At 34.0% G+C, this 21,022-nt stretch overlaps 1 protein-coding gene across 7 annotated transcripts in view; it reads right to left on the minus strand.

Moving 5' to 3' along the window:
* Positions 1–5,671, minus strand: part of LOC119082812 (kin of IRRE-like protein 1) — a 163,358-nt gene extending 157,687 nt beyond the window's left edge. For 5 of the 7 annotated variants that reach the window (XR_005088720.1, XR_005088719.1, XM_037192463.1 and 2 more), the window contains exon 1: positions 5,467–5,652. The gene's annotated coding sequence lies outside the window, so the exon portion shown is untranslated. Of the gene's footprint in view, positions 1–5,146; positions 5,240–5,466 lie in introns of those variants that run through there. The other 2 variants (XM_037192464.1, XM_037192462.1) reach the window with 2 other exon arrangements.
* Between the last annotated feature and the right edge of the window lie 15,351 nt (positions 5,672–21,022).

A 21,022-nucleotide genomic window follows, 5' to 3' on the forward strand; every position in this document is an offset into this window, starting at 1 on the left:
ATCATTTTTGAATAAATGTTTCGTGAGTGCAGTGGTGTTATGTTTTCGTTCGAATAGGAACCATGTTTCGAAATATGTGAACAATCTGCAAGACATTTTTTATCTCAATTATATATTGTTTTAGAGAAATGTTTTTCATTTTCTGTAAAACCACGATTCCCGCACCTCCCTGTACAATGTAGACCGAGAGCCGACGTGCCGGGTCAGTTAGTCATATTGTCACGATTTGATGAAATAGTATATTATGTTACTAGGGACAAAAAGGTTTGTTTTTGACCCAGGTAGTAAAAACGTCCGAGGATGGAGCACAGAAATCGAAGCAATCTGATAAATTCGTAATCCTACACAAATTTCGACACAGTCTAGTTAAATATCACATTTCATATTATTCATAACAATTGCATGAAATCTTTAGCAATATGCAAAAACTGACGTAAGTGGGAACGAAAAATGAAGTCACTGGGAACAAAAAGTGAAAGAAAAGGTGAGATGTTCATATGCTCTCTATCTGGTGAAAGAATGTGATTTTTTCAGCATACGCAATTTAGAAAAACTTAGGACTGGTGCTGAAAAAATCGACTTTTTGACATGTTTAGAAAGTGGCTTATTACATAAATCACTAGGGAAAACAAGCAGCTCAAATCATGTAATAGTACTTTATTTCATATGGAGTAGGATCCTCGAGCGACAGCGAGAATCCTACTCCATATGAAATACAATGCTTTATTGCATGAGCGAAAACGAGACAACAACATATGACTGTTTTGACAGCGAACGATTAATGTATGAATTAGCGCTCTAGATAAGTAATTTTTCGGGGAATCACACCGCGAATGCAATAAAATTCATTACAAAACTCTGGATGAAAATGAAAACTCCCGTTTTCGTGTGATTGTCGACCCCGGCTTTGCCTCCGATCAACTTCACACACTAACTGAACTGTTCAAATTTTTATGCCTTGTTATGAAGATGACTTATTCTGTGTGTCACGTTTGTTTCTGAGTGTCAGGAGAGGGTGACAAGAGTGAATCTAGCGAATATCCGAGATGTGAGAGAACCCAGCTTGTGATAGCATGTTTGTTAACGAAACGGTATACATCATGTACAAGTAACTGTACCTTTGACTGTAACCTCACATAATTATTGATAGAGTTGTGTTTAACCTCATTATTTTGACATAATTGCCAGTAAATTCGTTCGTTCATTGTCATATGAAATTGGATCGACTTTTTCGTTTATGATTCACCAGAAATGTACATGCACAAAAGTATGACTTACTTCCTAAATGTTGGTCATTTCTGTGCCACTGTCGCCATGGCCTAATGCGATATGGTATTTTTGAATTGTTATTAAATGCAAAGCATCTCACGGATCGAAACAGTGTTAAAATTTTCGACTTAATAATTATCTTTACAATGTAAGTCAAACCGATCCGACTGAGCGATGCTGGCAGGAAAATCAATTTTTGATCTTTTTGGATATTGTAACGATCTGGCTTATATTTTTCAGATGTGACTGATATGCACATCGGGCTCTCGACCTATAATATAACAAAATGTCGATGTGATTAGTGTTGTCAAGTTAGAACTTTACGATATATATATATAGTTAATAATAATGGCATATTCTAGGCATATATATCTGTTCGCATTATGTGCTACAGTGACCAGTTCACATATATATATCATGTTCAATGGACAATATACCACATTCGATTAAAATTAATTGACAAACCTATTTATAAATTAACTGAATGTGTCACGCAAAGAGTCGACTTAGTTATAATAAACAGCCATCGTGTCCATACACCACAACACACATCGAAATCAGCATACAAGACATAACAAAGCATAAAATATACACAGAATTTTAGACGTTGTGTCTATTCTAATTAATTATGTACTTTGTAAAAGGTCCACAAGTAATAAATCTATTTCACAGAACAAAAAACAAAATGTTTGTTTCAATTTGGTGCTGTTGTTGAACGGGGTTGATGTCTGATATCTCATTTCAGGAAGAGATTAAATTTAATTCTACTGTTGAATCGGACATTGATTGAGCGAGTCAATATGTATGGAATATAAATAATAGAGATAGAGGTATGGTAAAGTGTGTGTATAACCGCGCGCTCATCGACTGGACTTCTAACTCGTTACATCGAAAACTAAACGTTACGAAAATACCGAAATCCAAAATAAATACTGTCCCGTCAGCTAAAAAACATTCCGTTTTCGTATTTATACACCACTCAAACAGCATAAGGATAGTTCGGTTTTGTTGAATGGACTATTTTCGATTATGTCATTTCATTCTCTTAATTTGAGAGATGACTAATAGAAATGGAGAAATGAAATCGAAATGGAACTTTAAGCGTTGAGCGAATAATAATGTTAATTTCACGTCCTTTTTATGTGGGATCTTGAGAATGGATTTTGGTTGGAAATAAGGTGAACGGTCACTAGTCGCGCATTTTATTTTTATTTCATTTGAAGAGGAATGGCTAATCGAATACTGCTAAGAATTCCACAGATTTTTTTTTGAATAATTACTGAGCACACAGGTCTTTTTCTTCTCGCACTATGGTCATGTCATGTACATCAACATTACGAACTGACTCGACTGCGTTACGTGTTTATTTAAGACAGAGTTCCTACAGTTACAAAGACTAACGAATAGTTTATGAGCGAACTTTACGACAAAATTTATGTTTCAACTCACTCTTCAGTCTTTATTGCACTTAATGCATCCGATATGATAAAGTCAGAAATGTTTGTGAGCACCTCATTCAAAATGAATGAATAACGTACGACTCGGGAGTCGTTGCATTATTGTTGAGGGAAAATGTTGAAATTTGCAGAAGCACAAATAATTCGAAAATGTTGAAAGTTTTCGATTTTCTTATTGCATTATCGTCGGTTTTCTGCTATCGATGTGAGTGTACAAAAATGACCGTATCATCTATCCAATTTTCAATTGTGAATATTTTATGAACGAAGTTCGATAGAAAAGTTGTCGCCATTTGTTTTAGAATAAAACATAAATCAACAACATAACCTTCTCGAATCGGCTAATCATTTGTTATTGACAACAATAAGCGAGAGCCTCCAGTTAACATGATCATTTATAGTGAAATTTATTGTAAAACGACTGAAGTAAAAGCACAATGCGATAATTTGTATGAAAGATGTAGTAGATTCAATGATTGAGTCAGTGGTCATAGCCATAAGCTTACTCATTTGATCTCTGGTATAGATCATCTTCAAGATACGGTACTTTCAGACGTAACCTCACTGAAGTTTCGTTAAATGTTTCGTTCATTCATTTGTATGAGTTTTTTTTTATGTGGATGGTGTTGGGAATAATATGGACAAAACGACTGGGACAGAATTTGTTTTTATGTCAATTGACAGACGATAAAGGAAATAGAAATTGTATGTTCAATGTCTTGTAATAACGCAAGGGCGACGGTCGAATTACCAATAAACTGAATTTTGTGTAAAATGAATTGTTCGTCGTTCTATAATTCGAACCTGCAGTAATCGACGTCGACAGATGCCATTTCTTAACTTGGATGGCATTTCAAACGGCCTTGAAGATGATCTATAGGAATTACGAAATAAAAGAGTTGGCCCATAAATCGTTTCTGTGAGATATCGAATTTTTGAGTATCATTGCCGTAAATTACAAATTACTATTTACGCGAGGCATGAAACACTACTTACACTAAATGGATTCAATAGTATGGGATTACACTCCGACTAAATGGTATGCGTTGTATACCATTCATATTTACGTTGAAACAAGAATAATTCGAAATGAATTCAGCCAATCGATGTGGAAATATTTGCCAACGGTTAAAATACAACAATCATCAACAACAAAACCATCATCTAAAACAATCAAATTTGCATTCATGAAAAATTAATGGAATTTGTATTTTGAAAATTAATCTAATTGGATGGAAACTTCCGAAGTCTGGAATCACAAATAAACGGTTGAATTGTCGTCTGGCATGAGGTAAATACGTAATTTTTTGATGAAATCTTAATTGTCCATTAAGTGTCGTTGCAAACAAACAAAATTAGACATCAAGGTCTGACATTGTATAGGTAGACAAAAATCAACGGAACATATTTAATGCAGGTTTCCCATTATAGAGGTTGAATTGGTAAAAAAAATGAGTGAAAATAAGATTCGAGTTGCAAAACCGTAGTGTTCAAGTTTCGAAAGAGTTAGCCATCTGTTACCGACAACGAAGACGAAAATAAACATTTAGTTGTTGCTAGCTTTAAAGCTTATGTAGAAAAAGACATGTTAAAACTGACGAAGTAATAGATTTTGCTTAAAAATTGAAACTCTTTTCAACAAAATAATTAACAGATTTCGTCAACATCTACACAAATATGCTTACAGCGCTTGTAAAATATGCAACAACAATTTGTATCCTTTCTATCCTTTCACAATTTTCAAAAAATATTTCATGGCAGATCCTTGTGTTCATACGAAGTGTATTCTATTCTTGATACAAAGTCACACAAGAAACTGTGTCGAATGAAACATGAACGAGATCATGATGCATGGTTAAAGAACATATTTGCTAGATTTGCATACTCGTTTGCATAATGCAAACATGGATTTACCGTCAAGTATTCTTTTTCGGAAGGGCTTATATTGTTGATGTTAACTCAGTTGATATTTCAGGAAAATTGATTTTTCCTCTGAAATATGTTGGAATTACCTCAAGTTTGTATATGAAGTTGTACGACATCCACCACTTGGAAGGAATTGTACGATGTAATCGAAAACAATTTTGATTTTTTTTTATTAAAATCATTTAACAAAATGGCAAAATTCCACCAAACTCTGAACATAAAAATAAAGACCAGCACAGGTTGTTAATTGATGGGTCATTTAATGATTTAATTTAATTTTCGAAAGGAAAAATTTTTCTTTTCGCAGAGATTTTTCTCGAGAAACCACAAGAACATTTCTTTAAAAAAAAATCCACCCAAAACCCACACTAAAATTTCAAATTAAATTTTCTTTTACACCACCAGATAAAGTCATATTCCGTTGGAATCTCGTCTTCCTTAAACTCTGAAAATTGGGCCCCAGCTGACAAACATCATTCGTATTTCATTCTCACCATTAAATTATTTTTCAATTCAAAGCACACTCAAAGTTGAGCTCAAAGTCTATAAACGTAAATCAATCAATGACTGACATTCACAATGAGAAAAAAAAAGAAACGTCGGTTAATATTTTATTACTGGAGCAACAATCGACATCACTGATATCCTTTAAAAATCCACATGGGTAAATTGAAAAACAACTAAACAAAAAACCGTTAAATTATTCCGATATATTCCAACATATCAATTAATATATTGTTCACAAAGTGTAGCCCCAACATTCATTCAATCAACAGTCTATAATTTGTATCAGACTTTTATTTCCCCAACTCACATTAAAAAGTTCTTTTGTTTTAATCCTGTTAAAAATTAGCACTTTCTCACGGTATTATTCAAAAACATTACAATTACACACCACTTTCGGCCTACATCGAATTTTAAATTCAAAAATATCGACCCGACTCGTAGATATCCGTCCACTGCCTATATTAACCTATAACACCCGGACTTCCAATCGTACTGATAGACCGACGAGTACTAAATTCCAATTTCTGTTCAACATATCTCGTACTGCAACCAGCATTTTTCTCCAGCAACACCATACGTAATAATTCGATAGAAAAAATGTTTCTCTTTCGAAATTCTCCTGTGATTGTTAAAGTTCTTTGAACTGATATGGTAGCGAAAGAGAGAGCGGAGTACGGTTTAGAACAGAATGTGACGTAAAAATGTTTTACCGAAAAGGGGAATATATTCGAAATTACATATTGTTATGGGTTCATTAATAAAAAAGGGACGATGTATTCAGTTGCAATATGTGGGTTTTGTTTAAATTTTTAATAAAAAAAAATAAATTTGTTAAATTGTCAGGTCAAAAGAGATGTGAATGGAAAGGAATTTGATGGAAACAGATTAACACTGACCGCGGAAAATTAATTCTCCATAATTTAACAGAGGGTTATACTGGATATCAATTCACCATCTGTGCTCCGTTTTTTTTGTTGTTGTATAACGCAACACAATACAAGTTAATTTAGTCCGTTGTGAGATAAGCAACGAATTATTGGTATAGGATCTTTTATAGAAATATTTTGCGAAATATAAATCTGTTTCGTGAATATGTGCGTCGTGAATGGGTTGTATACGAAGAGAGATAGGACAATGGTAATTTATTTCTATTGAAGTAATAATGTTGTGTTATTTGTGACAGGCTTAATGGGTTACAATATTCTTATGCAGACCATTGTTTAATTTTGAAAATAGATCTTAGTCGATCGATATTTCAGTTATTTATGGTATTAAAATTGTATTCAAGTCCACGACTGAGAAACGTGTTAGACACTGATGTAGAAGTGTATTTTCTGTAGACGACACAAAATTTATAAGGACATTGCAGTCAACTAAATGTAATTTACATTGCTCTGTTTATTTGTTCTCTAACGTTTTCAGTGAGTGAACGAATTTCAATTGGAAAGTTTTTTACAGTACAGCACATAGTGGGTCGTGGGTAGAGATATTGCTATGGTATTATTGACAAACATAGGATTATTCAATGGGTATTTTTGGTACCTTTTGCGTCCATTTTTATGCATAAACGCAGCGCGTATTTTTAATTGAATCTCAATTTGGTGCAACATTTGAATTTTGTGATTCAATTAAAATAAAAATATGCGCCGGGTATGCAGTTTGCATTTCACTGGAGCTTTATAGGGCATATATGTTTGAAATATGTTGTGGCTCATTTGTAGCAACCTTTTTTGTAATTAAAAAAAAATTGCCAGCGGATGTCAGTGAAAAAATAGCCCCCAATCTGGTCGACCTCACTTTTGATTCATGGCATGAACTATGCACGTTAAATAGGTGTAATATTTCGAATATTTGGAATGTTATACCTTCACACTCGACATCAGACCATTTTGCACAATTGGTACAATTCTGACCTTATTTACAACCATTAGACATCTAATTAACAATGTTGGGGTTAGACCAAATTATTAAAGATTTATATTTTCCAACACTGAATGTCACTTTACTAAATATTGAAATGTTAATCCAAATGTACTTTCTTAAATACTTATGTTACCCCGGCTTTGCTCGATATTACTGAATCGACAATTTGTTTAATCTAAAAAATGATTTTACCACAGCACTGCACCTAGCATGATCACTGAATTGACAAGTGTCAAATTTGGAGGCCTTATATCACTAAAAGATCTGCGCAAGATTGTATGTATTGTATGTTTTCACTCATGCATCGAAACTCGTCATCTATCTTTATAAAAGAAACACCTACTCTCATTTCATCAGCCTCTGAATATTCTTTATGTTAATGCTAGAAATGGTGCTGTGATTTTACCCATCAAGCCAAGTATACAGCCAGTCGGTTAAATTAAATTCTCTTACATTTCTCTACACGAGCCAGCTGAAAATTTTGACAGTTAGCCCATACATTTTCTGTCAAAATTTCACCGAATGGTTGCAAACTTTACTTCAAGAACAAATTTTCACCGGAAAATATTTTCACGCATTAAAAGTAAATTTTTCTTTTAAAAAAACGACTTTAGCGGCAAAAAAATGCTACGCGTCAAACAACGCATGAAAGTGAAAACAAATGGCGCCATGGAGCTTAATGTAGCCTTATTAAGCTTTATATTATATATTGAGCATATCTAAAATATAAAGCTAAATACAACTAAACGAAATTGACACATCATTAATGGTAGAATCACTGGTTGTACAAAGTAATTTAGTTTGCAATTAAAAATGGTACTGAATTGAGACATAAAGTCAATTGAAACGAACACTGAATTTTTTTATTTTTATTCTCTTTGATTCTTAACATTTCTGACAGTTATAACGACATTCGGCTGGTTTAAAAAAAATAGCTTGAAATCGTTCCGAATGTTCTAAATAATTAAAACAATTTTATGAATAAACCAGTTGCAACAAGCGACTTAATTTTGCATAAAGATTTTACTAAAAAGGGAAAGAAGACATAACACTCGACATAAAACATAATTGCAGTGCACAAAGTAGAAGAGAAAAAAAAATGGTTGTAGTGCACGACACTCTTAACAAGGTTCTTGTTGATTCCTTTTTGTTTTTTTCACTTCTTTTCATTTTTTTTTTGTTTGTCACAGCGAACTGCAGTTTCTTTTTATGAATGCGTTTTAGTCGGCTATTTTCAGAAATCAATAACGAATAAAATTTTAAAAATAAAATTTTTCTTTGAGTTTTTTTCTTCTGGTTTTTGCTTCCTTCAAAGCAGCAAAGAAGTTATCGTTAGCGGGTTTTTTTTACATTTAAACAACAACAACAAAACTAAATGCACGTATGCTCTTATCTATGAATGTTTAAGAGATATCAAACTCGTTGAATTGGTGGTCCAACTGAACTTAACCTTAACTGGAATGGTTGGAACATTGATTGGTAACACACGCCTTGTAACACAATGTTATGTGACTCTAAAGTTACAATAGCATGTTGCTAAGATAAAATCTGTTACTTATATTATTAAGATTGCTTGATTACAAATCTTGTACTTCTATAGTTTAAACACAAATTCTGTTAAAAAAGACAAACACAAACTAGTACCAATCGGTTTTGCCTTTACGTCACTCCCATTAACAGCTGATCGTCACTTATACCTTAGAGTAATTGTGATGAGTCTAACCCTTATACGGTACGTATAGATGAAAAATTTTCAGTCCCATGATCGAAATCATGCAAAATATGGTCTTTCACAGACTGAATGAATAATGTACGAAAAATATTGGTTAGAATTCGTGAGAGAAATTGTGCGTATATGGCGATGCGGCGGCACGCCTTCTAGGTGTCATTTCTCTGCGATATTTGGTGAATTTTGAAGAGCTACTCGTGAAGTTTTGTTCATGATATCGCCCAAAACCACTTACAGTGGAGGTGTGACGCAAATCCTGTTATCCACTTACAAAAGAACTGATATCGGTGTGGGTGACGCCTACAGACGCAAGAAGGTATGCAAATGGCAGCTGATGAGGAAAGTACGCGAAAGTTTTATCAACAAAAATCTTTCCAGAAAAATTTTAGGAAGAAAATTATAATAAAAAAGTTTGCGTCACAAGTGGCAGATGTTGAGGAAGGAAAATTTTTAAAATTGTGAAATATATTCCTTTTGTTATGAATTCACTAAACCTTAAAACACTCTAGAAAACACTGTTGAACGGGCGAACAGAAAGGAGGCCAAATTCAAACGGAAGAAAGCCGAATCATCTGCCACTTTTTGACGCAAACTTTTTTATTATAATTTTCTTCCTAAAATTTTTCTGGTAAAATTTTTGTTGATAAAACTTTCGCGTACTTTCCTCATCAGCTGCCATTTGTGACGCATACCTTTTTGCGTGTCGAATCTGTAAGCGTCACCTACACCGATATCAGTTCTTTTGTAAGTGGATAGGACTTGCGTCACACCTCCACTGTAAGTGGTTTTGGGCGATATCAGCTCTTTTGTAAGTTCTGATTTTTTAGAATTTGGTCGCAGATAATAGTCAATCAAATTGTGCAGTATGAACGAAAACATTTTTCTTACAAAACTGTATAACTTTCTCTTTGATTTGAATCTTCCAGCTTTCATTTGACAAAAATGGAAAATTTTATGAAATTTGAAAATTTTACGAAAATCAAAACTTTGATAAAAATCGAAAATTTGACGCACTTAAAACGCTTATAGCTCCCAAATAAGCTACTTTTTAGGGAAACCATGAAACACGCATCGACTAGAATCTAAAACTCTACAACTTTGTCTTTTACACGAGGTTTCTATCTGCCGTATTTCCCGAGTTATGGCTGACATAGCTCGCAATTAAAATACTCATAGCTCCCAAATAAGCGACTTTTTAGGGAAACCATGCGTGTTTTCGACTAGAATCTAAAACTCTACAACTTTGTCTTTTACACGATGTTTCTATCTGCCGTATTTTCTGGGTTATGGCTGACATAGCTCACACTTAAAACGCTTATAGCTTCCAAATAGACGACTTTTTAGGAAAATCATGAAACACGTGTCGACTAGAATGTGAAACTCTATAAATTTGTCTTTTAAACGAACTTTCTATCTGCAGTATTTTCCGAGTTATGGCTGACATAGCTCGCACTTAAAACCCTCATAGCTCCCAAATAAGCGACTTTTTAGTGAAACCATGAAACACGCATCGATTAGAATCTAAAACTCTATAACTTTGTCTTTTATACGAGGTTTCTATCTGCCGTATTTTCCGAGTTATGGCTGACATAGCTCGCACTTAAAACGCTCATAGCTCCCAGATAGACAACTTTTTAGGAAAACCATGAAACACGTATCGACTAGAATCTAAAACTCTACAACTTTGTCTTTTACACGAGGTTTCTATCTGCCGTATTTCCCGAGTTATGGCTGACATAGCTTACAATTAAAATACTCATAACTCCCAAATAAGCGACTTTTTAGGAAAACCATGAAACACGCATCGATTAGAATCTAAAACTCTAAAACTCTCCTTCATTTGTTTTAACATGCTTTTTGCAATATAAGACCAAATTAGTCAGATCTTGTCGTTTATTATTGCTGCCGTTGTCGATAACAGATGACAGCCGTCTGTAACAGGAACGAACTTTCTATCTGCCATATTTTCTGAGTTATGGGTCCTATAGCTCCATAGCTTAACACGCTCATAGCTCCGAAATTATAAGCTTTTTTAAAAATTCCTTCAAATTAGTTTCTTAAAATTACGTCCTTAACATACCCTAAAAATTTCAGCCAAATCCGCCTGTAAATTCAAAAGTTTCGTTGTAACAAAGTGACAAAGTAACAAAGGTTGGTAAAATTCATCAATTTCAAAATGTATGAAAATCCATTTCTTCATACAAATTTCTACAGTGAACGACATCTCAAATGTCTCACTGCCAAATTTTTCTGAGAATTTTATTGTGTCATTGCAAATTCACAATGACATTCTCTGAAAAAAATGACAGTGGGACATTTGAGATGCCGTTCACTGTACAAATTTCCAATTTTTGAGATTCAAAAAAGTTGTGTATATATCCTCAGTCCTGCGGAAAAATGTTTTGTCAAATTTTTCAGTGTGAACGGGCTTGCGTCACGGCCCTTCACTAACGTGGCCACGATTCACCAAATTAAGCAAATATAATTTTTCTATTGCTAAAATGATTTTGATTCCTATTCGCGATGTTAGGAATCATTCATAAATTATGTCCAGCTGAAATATGAGACAAAAGATGATTTTTGTATGAAATTTCGATGTTTTGTCTCATCTTTTAGCATGACTTACTTTATGAATGATTCTTTATCTCACCAAAACTATTCACATCGTCTCTGGAAAGTACTTGAGTCTTGAGTCGTTTCGCTGATGGCATTGTTTTGATTGCAGAAGATTCCCAGGCCCAAGTGATGTAACAACAGTTGAATGAAGACCTACCGACCACCCTAAGCACCACCAGAACGATGGACAAATGGAATTAAGATAGAACCAGGGTCGAATTGGCATTAAGAGGCAATGGAACGTTCGAAATGGCAGGAGCTAGGGAATGCCTACATCTAGCAGTGTATAACAATAGTCCGTTTAAAGAGCGAAATAAAAGCATGAGTGTAGTAGTGGTAAACTGACCAGTTAAAACTTGCTGGAGGTGTAGCTGTCAAACTTGTCGTTGTAAACATTCCCAAGGTAAATAAATGTGTGTAGTAAATGTTGTGCCTATCACAAAACAGATGGCCCAGGTTTCCAAGCAATTTTGTGTTTTTAAAGAAAGGGAGAGATGGCGTTGATAGCGAACTTTCGTGCCACTGCACATCTGATTCTGTTATATACGTCATTACCTTCGCCTATATATCTACCTTGCCGATTTCAATTTTGTTTTGTTTTATTTGACAGCTACACATCCAGCAGAAACTGACCAAAACTGATCCCAGCTCACAAAACTGGTCTCTCTCTCTCTCTCTCTATCTCTTTCTCGATTTAAACAGTCTATAGGCTGAACAAGAAGAAGAAAAAGAATCCATAAAAATCATCGAAATTGACAGTTTTACTGAGCTATGACATTTCGTAGTACTTCGATTATGACCCCGTTTATAGTGCCGTAATTAGTCGGTTAACCGACTAGAATGATATAAAATTTCTAAATAAAATAAAATTAATTAATTAATTAAAATTCATTTCGTTCCGCTGCATTCGATTATCAATTGAAGCCGCACAAATTCATACAAATTTTGTGTATATATCGTAAAATGCAGTAATAAAATTATTAATCAAATTATGATAAAATGAATTGTGATAATAAAATCCCACTATGGTCATCCATTAAAACTCAATTAAATTGTCAACATTTATCGAATTAGTGTGGATGGATATATTGAAATTGAATAAAATTTCAACAAAAACGTTTTGTCAATTCTAAACTGGGCAAAGGAATAAAATTAATTTCGAAAGCACAAAAACAAAAACAAAACCATTCCCATCGATTCATCATACTGCATAAATAGAGTCTGTCAGCGGCAATAAAGAAAAAAATTATTGTAAATACAAAATTAACATCTTAATCAAACTTTTATTATCTCCTCTTATAATTGGAAACCAGCAATTAAATAAAATAATGGATCGCCTTAAATTCAAAGACATGCTTCTGGTGACCATAATTAAAATGCTAATTAGCTTATCCGATGAAGAGTGAAGGAAAAAAATAACGCGGAAAAAAATTGACGAAGAATTTGTAATATGCTGAAGAAGGTATTATGTTTGTTCAGTTCGGATATGTATTGATGGTTGTGCTGAAGAAAAAAAAATCCATTTGCACGACAACCAATCAAACGTGATAAATTCTGGTAAATTTTAATAAATTTGAATTTTGATTAATTTTTACTGATTTCGAATATGTTGACTTTGAACAAATTTTCCAGCGAAAAAATTCAACTTTTTGTTGTTGTTTCCTTGCGATATTTTAATTAAATTCCGTTGTGAACCAATAACATCTTGTTATTTATGAATATAAATAATGTGCGTTAGGCGTTAAAGTAAAATTATGTACACTAATTTTATTATCACGTCCGTCGTCGTCCGCATCAGATATGATGGTTCGTCAGTCGGTTAATGCTTGGCGCCAATATTATTTTTCTTTCGATTTTTTTTTCTTCTTCTCCTCTCAAACATATTTTATTAAAACAAAAATGACATGCCAACCGAACACCGAGAGCTGCTAACAGTTTATGATTTAATTGACTTGGAGTTAATTAAATTATAAATCAATCATAGTTAAGTGAACGCTATGTCATTATAATGGTTTTAACTAATGAATTATAACAATTTAAATTATCCGTAAGTGGTAGCCGAGAACTTGTTCTTCTCGACGACAATGGAGACGTTTGTTCTCCGGAAAAACTAAATTAATTCCAAGTTTGTGCAGCAAAATTAATGTAAAAATAATACGTTCAATTTATGCATTGAATATGGAACGTGTTTTTGGCGAGAAGACGTTTGTGACAAGTTTTCTGCCAGGAACTGTGTAGGGATTCATTGTTGTTGTTTACCCCGAAAGTTGAAATATAGAATGCTGTAGGTGTGTAGTATCCACGAGCTACAAGCACCATATTATGTAGATTTTATTATATTTCAAGTTTTATTGTTGTTCCAGCTAACTTTGTTTATTAGATGCAAACGGTAAATTGCTGCTGTATGGTGGGACGGTAGTGGATTTTGCAAAATAATGACGTTAGAAGACCTAAACTCTTGTTCACTGTAAATAAATCGGAAATGCTAAAGTTTACGGATTGAAGCCGCAAAAAGTGGTTATTCTTTCAAATGTAATTTGTAACGGTTTGTTTAGTTTGAAATGCTATCGTTACAAAAAGTTTTGAATCAAATTAAGGAATAATTCAGAACGTAGATGACGAGAAAGTTAAACCAACGGAAGAAATTACTTTTGAAAAATAGAACCGACAGAAGATGTGAGCTGTGAAGTAATGTGCTTCGACGAAGGGACGACTTTTCCACGGTTGTATATGAGGGGGTTACGGGTTACACCGATAGCTGGGACCGTTTTCGAAAAAGTACACTGAACTATGCTGTAACTGTCCTAAAAACTTGTAACGCAATTTCAGTACAGTTGAAATACGGCACAGTGAAATCATGGCGGCGATCGGCATAACCTCTTCATTACAACATTGGACTTTTCTATTAAACACGTTTCCAATTGCCGAACGTTGATTGTACATCAATATCGTCGAACAGTTATCACATCTTTATAGTAGGACGTTTGACCACTGTTTCGATCTAAGATAAAATTAAATACGTCTTTCGACGATTAAAAAAATGGAGTTCGAAAATACCTTATTTCATCAGGCCATGACGACAGTGGTATTTGATACAATGCTCTAGGAACACTATATCAATTTGCACACGAACAAGTATAGTGAATCATAATCGAAATCAAATTCCAATTCATCACTATCCTTGCAGACTCGTAAGACCGTTACGGTTGAGCCACCACAAAAGCTAAATAAAACAAAGTTTTGCCTTTTGTGTCTCTTAGCATTTGATGTTAATAAAATATAATGATAATCGGTTCATCATTTGGTTTAACAAATTCAACAAATATAAGATAGATTGCACTTTGTATCTATAGAAGAATCAAACCACAATCGACTTATACATGTGCGGCTTATGAGAGTTGTTTGAAAAAACTTTACTAAGTTCGCATCGTATGAGGGCAAAATTACAGTTTATAATACAAACCCCGATAGGGGCAAAAGTGAGTGGGATCGATAGGGGGTGGTCCAATGATGACAAAACTTCAAAACTTCCCCGAGGCGCCAGGGCTCTCCAAAGTTTTCATATTTTTTCAATTTTTCGCGCTTTTTTTGATGAAATTGATAGGAGGAGGTCCACTGATGACAAAACAACAAGAATTAGGGCGCGGAAGCCCCTACCCGAGGCGCCAGGGCCCTCCAAAGTTTTCATATTTTTCAATTAATCACTCAATTGCATAAATAACTATTTTCAGTTAAGGATATATATATATAAATGTGATGGCATAAGAAAGTGCTAATGTTTGGAAACGAAAGCTCAAATGTATACTACCGGAATTATGAAATCCGACACATTTTCTGTTTCGTGGTTTACTGTTTTTTTTTTTTTAATTTTAAAATACAGAAACAGAAAATGTATCGGTTTTCAAAATTTCCGTGTGTGTAACAGATTTTTGTTAAATTCTATTACATTTCTAATACTAATGTCAGCGCTCTCTTTTTTTTGTGAATCAACTTCACAGCTAAGACTTTCCATGGATATTTACCAGAGTGAAGTTATTTCACCAGAAAATAGAGCGAACAAAGCACTGACAAAAATTGTGGTGCCTCTACAGACCAACAGTTCCTATACAGTTTCCAAACCGTTACAGAATGAATTTATTGTTATAAACGTATGCTTATCGGTTCGCAGTATCAACTGTATGTGACGACCTGTTCATCACATGAGGCTTTTACCCTGTGTGAAAAATGATTTCCGCATGACACGCGGAATCGTTTACACCTGTTTGCTTGAAGGTTGAGACCAGCGTCAACGATCTAGCGGGCAAAACTGCTGCATGGGCACATGCAGTTTTCAAACATGGACACTTTTACTTCAGGTACTTTCGGTTTCTTTCTTAGTTGCGTTTCAAAAACAGTTTTTAGTTCTTTTTGGTTATTCAGACTAAATGAGTTAAGACAGAGGTCTTTGGGAAAGCTATGGTTCTATAAAAGTTACATGGGAAAGTGATTATTTGAGAAAGTTTAAGTGATTGAGAAGTGATTGTTTTAGAGAAATTGTGCACAACACCTTATTAACCTGTTACAGTCTGCTGTCATCTGTTATCGACAACGACAGCAAGAATAAAGTACATGGTCTGACTGATGAGGTCTATAGCAAAAATCATGTTCAAAACAAATGAAGTAAAAGATTTCTGATATCAATCTGTGAAAATCTTCGATCAAATGAAGTATAACTTTGAATAGCAAAACAATTAATATGCTTGTCGTCTGTGACAGGTTAAGATAGAGGTCTAGCCTTTTACGTTTTGTGTACGCATCGGTTGTGGACGGTTTATTTTAGGCACTTTGGCTTGTCGCCCTTACTTCGTTCAGTCTACAACCCGCGAAATTGCCTAAAATCTATTGTCCACAACATTGGTTCCATAGTGAAAAACCACATTGAAGATTCGTTTTGGCTGTGCAAAACCACCTGACTTCACAGGAAAAAGCAGTGGTATCTCTTTGGATTAGATTATGAGACCAATAGCAGTACCCGGAATATTTAAATTCTGTCTGAGCTTAAATGTTTGTGCACAGAAATGTCAACATCTTGCCATTTACTATTATACCCAAGACTATATTTACATCACCAACAAGAAAGATAGGAATGAGAGACAGAGAGAAAAATAATTCAATTCTGGTAGTGAAGAGGATGTGGCCGGCTTACGCATTGAATTTAAAGTACATCGGTGTAAATTATATTTAGTTGCAATTTTCTTTTTTTTTACAAAACTCTACAAAAAAAATAATTCAAATCTAACATTAAACGCTTCTGTTTCGTATCAATTAGCACCATCTTGAATAAATAATTGCTGGAATTTGAAACATTAAATCGACCGTACAGTTTCGATTTGATTCCGGCTGTTATATTTTTCTATTTACGAGAGAAATTATTAACTGCGCTCGTTCAATTGCCAACTATATGTAAGATGTATAATCGCGGCTCTGTACATTTTCTTATGAAAATTTTTTTCTTTTTCCATGTTAATTCTGAAATTTTCAGAATTATTATACGATGTCGATGTTTAACTGCATGTCACGAATATATATTCCACACAATAAATAATTTGAGTATTTACGAAGTCATTTCAAACGAATAAATTAAAGAAAAATAAAACCGGAGAGAGTTCTCTTTTACACACATAAATGCAGGCATAATTAACTGAAAGGAAACACAACGCTGACTGTTTGGTATAATACTAATAAATTATACAAAGAAAATTTTCGTCTGAAACACTATATGACTCTGAACCATTAAATGCATTCATATAATATAATAAGCGGCTGTGTCCCGGTGGGTGTCATTGTCAATTATTATTATTATTATTTATTAAAAACACTATAAAGATCTTCAATTCTAACACAATATCGTTTCGAATAACATGAATAATAACTTCTTCTTCTCCACTGTCAAACCATAATTAATTGTATCATTTTGTACTCGATTTTATAACCAGACAATCTCATAACATTTCTACTAATGAAAGCAAATGTGTGTACCTCCGTCCATATACTTTATTAATAACAAAAAATTATACAAAATTCTGGTTTATATACAAAATGTAAAGAAAGAAAAAAAACAGAAATAATTTCTTTCTCTGGTCAAAATTTATATCTCATTAGTTGATATGAATCCCGCTGATCGAACGACTAACGAATATCCTGTGTCTGTTGAATTACTTAAACCACAACGCAAGGTTTCCAAGTTTCTTTTTTATTTATACCATAAATATTGTACAAATGGATTTCGGAGACGATAATACTTTCACGCACATATACCTATTTACCAATTTGTATAGCAATAGCTGATATATAATTATAAAATTTTCGTTGAATGAAATGGGTCACAATTTGATGGACTTCTTGGAAGGGTATACATTTCATTAAATTTTGATTTTCTTTACCATTCTAATAATAAGTTTTCATCGAAACTTTTAGAAACGACTTATCATCTGCTATCGACAATGTCGTCTACAATCAGAGCTATTACATTTCAAAAAGTAGGGCAAAACCATTGAAGTAAAAGATTTTTTTTTTGTATCAAAGTCTAGGCAATACTTAAAGAGTTAAAGATTCAGTAGTAATATGAAGTATAATATACGGTATACGTTTCCATAGGGTTAAATATATTGTAACGATGCAATGTTACTGATTGTGTCAAATTAAAAATTGAATTTGTTCAGAAAGATGGAGCTGCCCTTTTGCTTAAACTTTTTTTTTTGAAAAAAAAGGATTTATATTGCTCTAAAAAAGTGAATGTTTTTCGGCAGATTACGGCAGTGATAGATGCTATTCAAAAACGGTAAGTGTTGTATGCAAGCTAATATATCCTTTGTATCTTCGAACAGTCAGAGGCAGTGAAATTCCATAATGAATTCCTCCCAGCTGATGCACACATACGGTTTAAGCTGATACACGTCCGGCGCGGCGTGGTGTTGATTTTTTTCTGTTTATCAAAGAAAAAAAAATATCAAAAAAAGTTCGGCTAGTCACTTTGTGGTGGCTCCGAAGTTCATGAGGGTTAAGGCTAAAGTGAAATTTTGAACCTGAGTTCGTTCATGACTAAAAAAGTTTGAGAATTGATGTACCATTGATGTATACTTTAGGTTTCCTTAAAAATATAAATTCACAATTTTCCTGGAAATACAAAAGTTTGTTAGGAGGCATCGGTACTTAGCTAAAATTGTAGCCTATATTTGCGCGTCTTGTATTTCATTTTTTAAGAATTTTTTCAGAAAAATGTACGACCGCAATAACGACCACGAATGTGTGAATTTTAAATAAAAATTAGTTTCGGCTCTGAAAAACGAAATTTCCATAAACTGCTCAGTTTTCTCAGACTTGGTCAAACTACTACAACCAAATCTATTTTCTTTTGAAAGCTAACACATTCGTGGTCGTCATTGCGGTCGCACAATTTTGAAAATTAATTTTGGTGGAAAGATACAGTCCTTAGCTAAGGTAAATAAAGCTGTCGACAGTCTCGAAGTGTTTCCATTCACCTCCAGCGTATGGTCCGTTGGTCTTCCATCAGACAATGAAGTTGTCATGTACTTGGTTTTTCTCTCACTGACCTTGAGACCGAAATCAATCTTCAATTTTCGTGAAATTAAATAGTCACTTCGTATAATTTCCGGATCTATGACTTCTTTTGTTCTGAACATTTTCAACCGATTGATACAGAATCCTTTACTTCATTAGTTTAACGTAGATTTTACTATATAAGACCACATTGACCAGAGCTAATCACTTACTTTCGTTGTCACTGCCGATAACAGATGACATACTGCCGTAACTACGCCCCGTCAAATAAATTAAGATTGGCTCACCTAGTTTGTGGATATTACGTAGGTGGAAGCACGGGGTTTCAGGGGGTTTCGAACATTTAGTTTTTTCATGTTGCAGATATTGCAGTGTCAAATTCTGTCCAAGATGTGACATATTTGCAAGGTATTGGCCTTTTTCACAAAGTATAATCAGCGTAACCTTCGTAAAAAGAATCTTGAATCTGACAAGAGCACGTGTGCCAACGTGTAAAAAACAAATGTTCAAAACCCCCCGCTGAACGCAAGGCTGTATACTTTGGGCAGGTCACGCAGATGCAGATACGCGGGTTACACACCACGTTTCATACAAACAATTCACCACGCCATACAAATTCAATTTTGGTGAATTTGTTTGTATGGAAAAGGTGTGTTCCCGCGTATCTAATAAAATGGCGATCTGCGTGACCTCCCCAAAGTATACAGCCTTGTGCTGAACCGTGGCGATCCTCTTGTCAAACGGACAGTACATAAACAAATTCCATCATTTATTTGTTCTACAGGGTCTTCGCAAGTATAACATAAACTAAACCATGGTTCGAAGATTTGTGTTCCATTTCGGTCCACCAATTTACTCGTAGATTTGACGCATTTTTACTTCTACTACAGCCTTGAATTTGATTGATTCGTATAAAATAAATCAAATGAAAAATGCTAAAACACTTTCTCAGGTAACAGATTACCCACTCATTGCTTTATCGATTGCAATGTATCGAAGTCATCTTAAATAAATAAACGTGACACCATAATGTGCTCTGCACACACAATTTCAGTACACTTAAGAATGCAAAGTATTTTGATTGAAATAATAATTCATGATATCTGTTGTGTATGTGCGCGCTTGTCATTCATCCATTCACTGCTTTCAATCAATTTATTTATTTATCTGTTGTTTCCTTTCCTTAATAAGGCAATTTCGATTCAATTCACACAAAATGCTTTTTAAAATTTTGTAAAAAAAATAAGTCCGAAAACTGAGACACACTTTTTCTGTTCGGCGGTCACAAAAAGAATTCAATTTTTGTAATTGTTGCTGTGAACGTCGAGCAACGTACACTTTTTCGCTCACATATATTTTGTTGAAAGTCATTCACGTCTGGGCTTATAATTTAATGCGTGTCGCCTGTTATGTGTCTTGTAAAAGATATAGATCGTTTTATGCGTGCAGAAACCTGTTGGATTCAGTTTACCGCAAAAAAACAATATCCAGCGATAATTTAACGCAGATTACGATCAAAGTCGGAAATTACAAATTACAAGGAGCAACAACAGAGTCATATGGAATTTTCTTCGAGCGTAGAGATTTTAGAACCAATAAAAAAATTGAATTTTAGTTTGAATGTAGTCCTATCTGACTCTGCTTCTGACAGTCCGAATGGATTGTGTCGTTGCACGAAACAAAAACTATTTATCGACAACAACCGCTGAAGTATATCTACATGTGTATTCATGTTTCATCGACCTCGTCTACACCTCGGATCGACAAAATTTACACAAAAATCCTACTTTTCATCTCCTAGTTAGGTTTTAGCCATTTACATAACTAGGGACTTTTTTTGTGATTTTTTTTTATCCGAGACGAGGCCGAGCTCAATAAACACATGTGACCTTTCTCTTTTATACCGAGTTTTATAATGGATTGTTTTAAAGGGCTGTGAGCTAGAACCTAACTAGGGAGCAAAAGCTGTTTAAAAGAGAAGTTTTCGCATAGAGTTACACTCTATGAATTTTCGTCTGAATGTTGTTCTCCGGAG

This window comes from Bradysia coprophila, unplaced genomic scaffold, assembly GCF_014529535.1.
Source record: "Bradysia coprophila strain Holo2 unplaced genomic scaffold, BU_Bcop_v1 contig_494, whole genome shotgun sequence".
Classification (NCBI taxonomy): domain Eukaryota; kingdom Metazoa; phylum Arthropoda; class Insecta; order Diptera; family Sciaridae; genus Bradysia; species Bradysia coprophila.